This window comes from Macrobrachium nipponense, chromosome 23 (genome assembly GCF_015104395.2).
Source record: "Macrobrachium nipponense isolate FS-2020 chromosome 23, ASM1510439v2, whole genome shotgun sequence".
Lineage (NCBI taxonomy): Eukaryota > Metazoa > Arthropoda > Malacostraca > Decapoda > Palaemonidae > Macrobrachium > Macrobrachium nipponense.
The window spans coordinates 29,753,480-29,763,718 of record NC_061090.1 but is presented as its reverse complement, the minus strand read 5'-3'; positions in this window follow the sequence as shown (position 1 = coordinate 29,763,718).

Sequence of the window (10,239 nt, the reverse complement as noted above, 5' to 3'; positions counted from 1 at the left end):
TTCTTACTTTCCACCCTCTCCTAACAATTGTTTCATAGTGCAACTGCGTAGTTTTCCTCCTATTATACCTTTCAGAACTTTTTACTTTTAATTTCCATTTCAGCGCTGAATGACCTCATAGATCCCAGTGCTTTGCCTTTGGCCTGCATTCTATATTCAGTTTATTTCATAAAGATTTTCAGCTGAAGCTCTAAAGAAAGAAAAGAAGTGTTGTATCAGGTAATCATGTCCTCCATCTTGTGACGTCATATGCCATCAGATGTCATTGTGTGTTTGACTTTTAATTTATGAATTCATGTCATGTTTTCATAACTTTTCCCCAGTAGTCTTGTCTTTCTTATGCTTTCATTATTAGTTTTTTTTTTTATAGCCAGTCAACTTCAATAGCAGTTGTTTTTCTTTCGTTTTCGGGTTATGATAACTTGCGAAAGTTTGAACGATTCACAAATTCATTTGCAAATAGAGGTATCCCATCTTAGTTACAAGTAAAATTTCTTGATATTTGGTCAGTCACGAAATAATGGTGCTTGGTATACAATTACAGGAGAATTTTTTATAGTCAAGATTAAATTTCAGTTTACTAGTAAAAGTTATTGTAAAAAAAGTATACTTGCTTTTATATTTATGGAAAGATTCTATGTACATTTGAAAACATCCAAATAATTCAAGTCTCAGAATTGGTGTGTTAATGAAGAAATCAGATTTGATGTGGCTGTTTGCTCATTCTGAACAATATTGAGGATAATATTGTGAATATTCAGTGCAGAGATAAATTCAAAAGTTTTTTCATTATAACTTAATGATAATGACAGAAATAAAAATTACGCAACTCGGAATTTCCTAGAGCTCTAAGTTGACTTTAATTCTGACATTTGCAACATATTACAATAATAATAATAATAATAATAATAATAATAATAATAATAATAATAATAATAATAATAATAATAATAATTTGAATATTCAGTGCAGAGATAAATTCAAAAGTCTTTTCATTATAACGATGACAGATTAAAAATAACATATCATAGAATTTCCAAGAGCTCTAAGTTGCATTAATTCTGATATTTGCAATATATCACAATAATAATAATAATAATAATAATAATAATAATAATAATAATAATAATAATAATAATAATAATAATACACCAAAGCCTTCCGCCTCTCTTGTTTACAAACGCGAACCCGATTACTACATCTCGTTTCGCCAAACAAGATCTTCAAACAAAGCCCCTCACGCTTGTTTGAAGGAAGATACGGGTTTGTTTACAAGGACGGGAGATGGCGGGCGGTACTTAACAAGCTCGAGTAGTTACTTAAAGAGCTGCAGTAGCTACTTAACAATCTACTGTACTACGTAGTTCAAGAGCGGGGTACACAGATCACGTAAGTCAACATGTTTCACTTTCAAGTATCGTGTTGTAGGTATATACGTGTTTTTAATCTCCATTTATTACTTACTTTGTTTGTCTCTTCATCATTTTGTTTTATTTATTTGTTATCTGTTTAGTTATATACGTTAGTTTTTTATTTTTCACATTTTTATTTATTTTCTGTTTATTTATTTCTTTATTGCTCACTTATTCATTCATTTATGTTATCTACTCTTTCACTCATTCATTTATTTATTTATCTGTTTATTTATGTATTTGCTTATTCACTTATTCATTCACTTTAAATGGTTTTCTACTGTCTTATTTCACTCATTCATTTATTTATTTATCTGTTTATTTATGTATTTGCTTATTCACTTATTCATTCATTTATGTTTTCTACTCTTTCACTCATTCATTTATTTATTTATCTGTTTATTTATGTATTTGCTTATTCACTTATTCATTCATTTATGTTTTCTACTCTTTCACTCATTCATTTATTTATTTATCTGTTTATTTATGTATTTCCTTATTCACTTATTCATTCATTTATGCTATCCAATCTTTCACTTATTTAGTTATTTTTTAACCTTACTCATTCATTCATTTAACTTTTTCTTGATTTATTTAAGTTATGTTGTATTACGTTTATTTATTCATTATTTATGTTATCCACCTATTCATTCGATTATTTATTCATGTCTTTTCTATGTTATTTACCTTTCATTTATTATTGATTCATTCTTGTTGCTCCGTACAACCTCCCAAGTAGTCTGGTGTTCTCTCTGCGCCTCTCCCTTTTTATCCCCATTTCCTCTTTCTTTTTATCCCCTTATCCTCTTTATTTTTATTCCCATTACCTTTCCCCTTTTAGTCCCATTTCTTCTTTCTTTTTATTCACATTACCTTTTTCTTTTTATTCCCATCTCCTCTTTCTTTTTATTGCCTTATCCTCTCCCTTTTTATTCTCTTATGTTCCCATATCCTCTGTCTTTTCATATTCCCATATCCTCTTTCTTTTTATTCCCTTTTCCTCTGTCTTTCTATTCCCTTATCCTCTCCCTTTTTATGCCCATTTCCTCTACCTTTTTATTCCCTTATCCTCTCTCTTTTTTTCCCTTATCCTCTCACTTTTTATTCCCATATCCTCTTTCTTTTTATTTCCATTTTCTCTTTCTTTCTATTCCCATTTCCTCTTATCATTTTACCCCCATTTCCTCTTTTTTTCTATTTCCTTATCTCTTCCCTTTTTATTTCCCATTTTTCCCTTTCTTTCTTTATTCCCATTTCCTCTTATCTTTTTACCCCCATTTCCTCTTTTTTTCTATTTCCTTATCCTCTCCCTTTTTATTCCCATTTCCTCTTTCTTTTTATTCGCATTTCCTCTTTCATTTTATTCCCTTATCCTCTTTCTTTTTATTCCCTTATCCTCTTCTTTCTATTCCCATTTCCCCTTATCTTTTTACTCCCATTTCCTCTTTCTTTTTATTCCCTTATCCTCTTTCTTTCTATTCCCATTTCCTCTTATCTTTTTACTCCTATTTCCTCTTATCTTTTTACTCCCCTTTCCTCTTTCTTTTTATTCCCTTATCCTCTCCTTTTTTATTCCCATTTCCTCTTTCTTTCACCCCTATTTCCTCTTTCTTTCTATTTCCTTATCCTCTCCCTTTTTATTCCCATTTCCTCTTTTTATTCGCATTCCCTCTTTCCTTTTATTCCCATTTCCTCTTTCTTTTTATTCGCATTTCCTCTTTTCTTTTTATTCCCATTTCCTCTTTCCTTTTATTCCCATTTCCTCTTTCTTTTTATTCGCATTTCCTCTTTTCTTTTTATTCCCATTTCCTCTTTCTTTTTTTTTTTTTTCGCATTTCCTCTTTTCTTTTTATTCCCATTTCCTCTTTCTTTTTATTCGCATTTCCTCTGACTTTTTATTCCCATTTCCTCCTACCTTTGTACCATCCTCTTCCCCTCCCCTATGAGTAGGCGTCACAACACCCATTCATTAAAAAGTTTTCCCTTGTCATTTATCACACCTCTCCACTTCAAAGGTTCTAGCAGGTAATAACAGCTTACGTAGGAAAAAAAAAAGATGAAAGGGGCTCCCGTTCATTAGATGAAAAGACGGCTTTTAGCCTCTAGCACCTTCCGTTTCTTTTCTCCTTTTTTTCTCTCTCTCCTTTCATTCTCTCTCAGGTCTTTGTAATTCCAACCGTAGATTCTTCGGCACGTGGCATAAGGCTCCTCCAGCGGACGAGAGAAAAACCTTCGGGAGGAGTCCGTTTTTTTGAGGCTAAGTTTTGGTTGGCGTTGAGGACAGTTCTTGTTTTTGTTATTTCTTGTTGTTTTCGTTGTTGCTGCTCTTGTTATATTATAGAGCTGGTTTTTATGTCAGCTCAGGCGCTTGTTCGTGTAAGCAAAGCTAGATAAGCGCAATGAATCGGGTGGATGGTGTAATTGAATGGTTATATTGCTGTAAAGGAATAGATGCAATGTGGTCATTGCTTCAGGGTGGAGAAATAAAGTGGGGGTTATTGCTTGACTGTTGACAGAAAAGTTGGGTCTTTGCTGCAGGGTAGAGAAATAGTGGGAGCAGAGTAGACAAATAAAGTAGGGTCATTGCGTTACTGTAGACAGAAAAGTGGGGTCATTGCTGCAGAATAAGACCAAGTAAGGTCATTGAAACTGTAGACAAAGGAAGTGAGGTCATTGCAACAGATTAAACAAAATATAGTGGGGCGAGTAGACAAATAAAAGTGGGGTCGTTACTGTTGAGTAGACAAATGAAAATAGTCCTTCCTTCAGAGTAGACAAAAAAAGATGGTCCTAGCTGCAAAGTTTACAAATAAAGATGGTCCTTGCTGCAGAGTAGACAAAAAAAAGATGGTCCTTGCTGCAGAGTAGACAAATAAATATTGTCCTAGCTGCAAAGTAGACAAATAAAGATGGTCCATGCTGCATAGTAGAAAAAAAAGATGGTCCTTGCTGCAGAGTAGACAAATAAAAATGGTCCCTGCTGCAGGGTAGACAAATAAAGATGGTCTCTGCTGCAGGGTAGACAAGTAGACGAACTGGACAATGCAATGAATATTCACAGTTTAAACAGATGAGAAAATATACAGGACAGTATACTAGTCACCTTTGCAAGGCAAATCTCGCACCCGAGGAATGAATCTCCAGTTACAATTGCTTATCACACGAAGGAACATCAATAAGAGTTCTAGATATGAATTAACTCAAGAAAAAGTTGACGTAAAGTGTAAAACATCCTTGCTGCAAAATCCTGAAATCTTTCTCTCATAACGATATTGACGTCAGTATCGTATACATTAATTCACGGATTAAAATCTTTCGTTTGTAATTGATATGGTCAAAGGACATCTCGTATGATTTTCCAATTTCAATACCAACCTGATGAAACTGATTTGATTATCGGCTTAGGCGTCGAATTGTCATTGGGTATGTGTCAATGTGGATAGAGGTTAGTGTTAGGGAAAATATTCCATGGGCTTGTATCAGTCTTTGTTTGTAATGGCAGTAGGAAATGAGATATGACGTTGTAGATAAATCCAATAAAAGAAAGTTTTATTCATTAAATAAGAGTTGGAATTAAAGAACAGTAATAGACGCTATGGATATGATGAATAATATTTTTGTCAGTATTTTATTATACTAACCTTTATGAAATTAATATAATACTCGCATATACCTTTAGCGTGCGTCATCATCCTTAACAATATGAAATGTCCTTTAGTGAACTTTCATTAAATAAATCATATTTTAGTAATACAAACGAAAATGATTTGGTAACTGTCACACGAATAGAAATGATAGATTATTTAAGCTAATTCTGGCAAGCAAGTAATTTCATAGCCTTCCAGCATGAACACTTTTACCATATCTTCTCGCAGGCTTTTCATAAGACTTCGTTCGGACTGGAAGTCATTATAGAATTTCCAAAACTAATTAGATTAAGTCCGAAGACTACTGGAAGCCAAATCAATAACGATTAAAGGGCTGGAGTAATTATTCAGATAATTAACTCTAACGTTATAATACTCATCGCATCGCAAATTCATTATCATGTTGAAATTGCAATGACGCCGTGAAAAGTAATTTTAAATAAAATCATAGAAAATGATTTTGAAATAATATTTTAGCATTTTTGAAATGAAATTACTGAGAATAATTTAACTCTCTCTCTCTCTCTCTCTCTCTCTCTCTCTCTCTCTCTCTCTCTCTCTCTGTGAATTTTTGTTCTAGTTGTCTCGACAAACTTTTTTTTGTTTTTGTGTTTAATGTCCGCACCTTTTGCTTGTCTGTATGTGTGCTTTCTTTTCCTTTTGCTCGCTTCCTCTGTGTTCCTCTGTTCTCTGCATTTTGTTGCGTAATATATTTCACTATCGTTCCTGCAAAACTCGTATTTTTTTTCTTTTTAAACTGTTATATTTGCAAAGTTTTCAGCGAATTTCGATCCATATTTTTATTTCAGAAAAGAAATTTTATTTTGACATCTAAATTACTCGGTATCTCTATCATTTTCAATTCATTCCGTTTATCTAATCATTTTTATTATTTGTTTTTACTGTATGAAATCATTAAAGCTGCCTTAATTCATCATATCAATCTTTATTTATGTCATTTTCAATTACGACCGTAAATATTCTTGGCCACTCAGAAGCATACGCAAGTTTCCATGGAGATTTGCCCACCCCCCACCCAACCCCTGCCATCACCATCACCATCACCATCACCATCACCATCACCATCACCATCACCATCATTCCTCTCGCGACCAAAATACAGAATTCAGCTGACGTAACCAAGACCCGGGTTATACAGATTCTGAAATGTCCAACTCCGAAATCCAGTCGGGAAATATACGTAGATTTAAAAAAATATATATCATTTATGAAATATCATTTTATCTTACATATGATTTTTTGCGTCGGCATTCCTTTGATGTTTGTTATTGTCGGTATCCATTAAAAAGTTTTTTATATTATTTTTTTTAGCCGCAATAATAGCATGGGAATTCGCATACGATGTTAGTTCAGTCAAAGAGAGAATGTTGGTTGTAAACTAGATTTTATTCATAGCCAGTAAAATGTTGCTTAGCCTTTTCTTAATAATAATATAATAATAATAATAATAATAATAATAATAATAATAATAATAATATACTTAGGAAGCAGACCCTCTCTCAAGCATACTTTATTAAAAGTAATGGCTACTTCAGCAGCATTACACTTGTAGAGATTCTTCTCTATTTTCCGAATAGCGGCTTTTTCCGTGCTACTTAGACAGGCTAGTAGAGCGCCTATGGAGGTCATGATCAAATACAGAGCCAAATTGGTGTATATATTTGAATTTTACAGATAAACTATGATACCATAGTTTATCAAAGTCATTAACGATATATATATATATGTCTCTCTCTCTCTCTCTCTCTCTCTCTCTCTTTCTTGAAGCAAGCGAGCTTTCGTCTGGAGCTGCCAGACATCCTCGGGCTGGGAAGCTGAGGGTGGACTGATCTTGAAGCGGTGTCCGTCCTCGTTTATATTTGGAGTTGACAGCAGGGGAACCGCCCCATGCTGATCTACTATTGGCTGGTGGCGGTAGGTCTTCGTTTTCATTGGTGGCTTGAACCGGGTCTCAAGCCACTTTCCATGCGTTGATGGTTTCGATACTGTAAGTCCTGCAGCCGCCTAGACCTCCTTAGCGGCGCGGTTACGTCGATGGGCGTTTCGCTATGCTGCGGGACGTCACGGCTAACTGATTATGATTGGCTGCGGGAGTATCTCGTTCGGGGGCGTCGTCTTCCGTGGAGTTATCGTGCTCGGTGGTGTCATTGTTGGTGGCAGGTCTTCTCATACTCGTAGGGAGGAGAAATTCTTCCTGCGTCGTATTTAGTGTAGGTCTTACTTGCTGGATGAGAAGCGCCTCCAGCAGGCGTAACCGACGGGCATCAGGGGCTTCCCGATGATCTTCGTGTTTTGGATGATCACATCCCGGGAGATGGCCTCTTGATGTTTGGTGCATGGAAAGTGGCTTGAGACCCGGTTCAAGCCACCAATGAAACGAAGACCTACCGCCACCAGCCAATAGTAGATCAGCATGGGGCGGTTCCCCTGCTGTCAACTCCAAATATAAACGAGGACGGACACCGCTTCAAGATCAGTCCACCCTCAGCTTCCCAGCCCGAGGATGTCTGGCAGCTCCAGACGAAAGCTCGCTTGCTTCAAGAAAGAGAGAGAGAGAGAGAGAGAGAGAGAGAGAGACATATATATATATATCGTTAATGACTTTGATAACTATGGTATCATAGTTTATCTGTAAAATTCAAATATATACACCAATTTTGGCTCTGTATTTGATCATGACCTCCATAGGCGCTCTACTAGCCTGTCTAAGTAGCACGGAAAAAGCCGCTATTCGGAAAATAGAGAAGAATCTCTACAAGTGTAATGCTGCTGAAGTAGCCATTACTTTTAATAAAATAATAATAATAATAATAATAATAATAATAATAATAATAATAATAATAATATTTTGGTAAAAGACCCTCTTTTAGGCAAATACTGCTACGGAGAATGGCAGAAGTAAGCGAGTTGATTTTATATATTCTTTTTTTCTATTTTTTCTTATAATCCGCTTCTCTGGCTCAGCGAATGTTTCCGAGTACTAACTGGTCAGTGTTCATATTGGGAATTTCTAAAAATTATAATTATGATTTTTATCATTTTTATAAATTCCCAATTTGAGTATTGGCCAGTTACTGGGAAGCATCGCTGAGCCAGAGAAGCTGATTATAAAAAAAAAGAATTATTATTATTATTATTATTATTATTATTATTATTATTATTATTATTATTAGGAGTCCAATGAATGTTAAAGGAGTTGGACAGCTGATAGTTACGAGACCTGTGACATTAGTTAAAATTTGGCAAAACCCGAGTTGGACCATTTTACTTAACCTTGATAACAAGAGAGCATAAGAAGAAGTAAAAATAAAATCCAGAGAGAGAGAGAGAGAGAGAGAGAGAGAGAGAGAGTAGGACGAAAAGTGTGATAATTGAAACAAGCTAAAAGAAATCAGGTCTCGTAGGTAGAGTAAAGAGAGGAAAAAGAAGCATTTAATGACCCTCAATTAAAATATATTTTTGACATCATTAGTAGACTTTTGAGGCAATTATATTTCTATTCAGCCCCTTTTCTAGGAAAGCTACTCGCTCGGCATCTTGATGAACGGCTGTGTACGTGTCACTGAAACTAAAACATATTCTCTCTCTCTCTCTCTCTCTCTCTCTCTCTCTCTCTCTTGTTTTGACCTGTAACAATAAGGTACGAAATACAAAAATTTCCATAAATATTCAATCTACATTCTAAGCCTTCGACTCTCTCTCTCTCTCTCTCTCTCTCTCTCTCTCTCTCTCTCTCTCTCTCTCTCTCTCTCTTCCTCGTTTTGACCTGTAACAATAAGTTACGAATTAGAAAAATTTACATAAATATTCAATCTACAATCTAAGTCTTCGACTCTCTCTCTCTCTCTCTCTCTCTCTCTCTCTCTCTCTCTCTCTCTCTCTCCCTCTCTCTCTTCTCGGCAAAACAATAAATGAAAAAATACAATGGTTCACAGGAATAATTATTGTACATTTTAAATCCTCAACGACGTCCCCCCCCCCACCCCCCCCCTCTCTCTCTCTCCTTCTCTCTCCCTCTATCTTGTCCCTCTCTCTCCTCTTTTCCTGTCTCTCTTCTCTCTCTCTCTCTCTCTCTCTCTCTCTCTCTCTCTCTATTTATCCATCTTTCTTCCTTTTTTTCCTATATAATGAAAAGTAATAGGCTTTTTACTGTGACTGGAATAATGCCCCATCTATATATCTATCTATCTCTGTCATGAAAAAAGTACTTTCCACCACTCAGGCTGAGATAATGTCTTATCTATTTATCTCATATCTAATATCTAATATCTAAGATGTGAACGCGTCACACAGACTGAGAGTATACTTAATCTTCCTACCTATTTCTCATATCAGTTATTATCTACCTGTCTATTCAAAGGAGAGGAATTGTAAGCCTTATTCCAATCATCATAAACTTATTTCCTTTGAGCTCATTCGTCACTGTACGAAGGTTTGGCGCTCTCCCACTGCTTCCGTGCTCTTTGGAAGTGTATTAAGCTTCCTTCTGATTCATTACAATATTATGTAGCTTCTGCTACCGAAATTTCAAGATATTTGTCTTACTGAGTTATTCAGCAACTGATGATTTTGTTTGAAGAAATTTTAGTATTTAAATTGCATTTATGGTCGCTTACTCGGGGAGTAAGCCTACAAACTACTTTGTTGTGGTGGTGGTTGGAGGGGGGGGGGGCCGTGTTAGGAAAACCTAAAAAGGTCTGAAAAAGGTGTTTTGCGTTGAATTAAAGATACATTAATTTTGGGGTAGAATATTTATGATTTATTTATTCAAATGAAATTGTAAAAAATAAATAATATGCATGTTAAATAGTACAGAAACATTATTTCCAATGAAATATAGCTCTTATCACGCGCACCAGTAAGCTGCAGGTCGGATCTCGCCTTGTTAAATTCCGTCTAATCAAAAGTCTGGAGTGAAAATTGAATCTTTTGTCGTATTTTCAATAATTAGCCATAAAAGCTGTAAAATGATTTTGCAATAGTAAAATATTTATTGTGTCAATAAATAGCTCATTTCAAAGCGCTTAAACTTTCGCACAACGAATTTCTAAAATACTCGTCGGGCTGTTATTAAAATCTGTCTAAATTCAATTTAATTAAAGTCTCCTTTGAGAATATGCGTTATGAGTTGGGGTCCATTGTTCTAATGAAGAATTCGG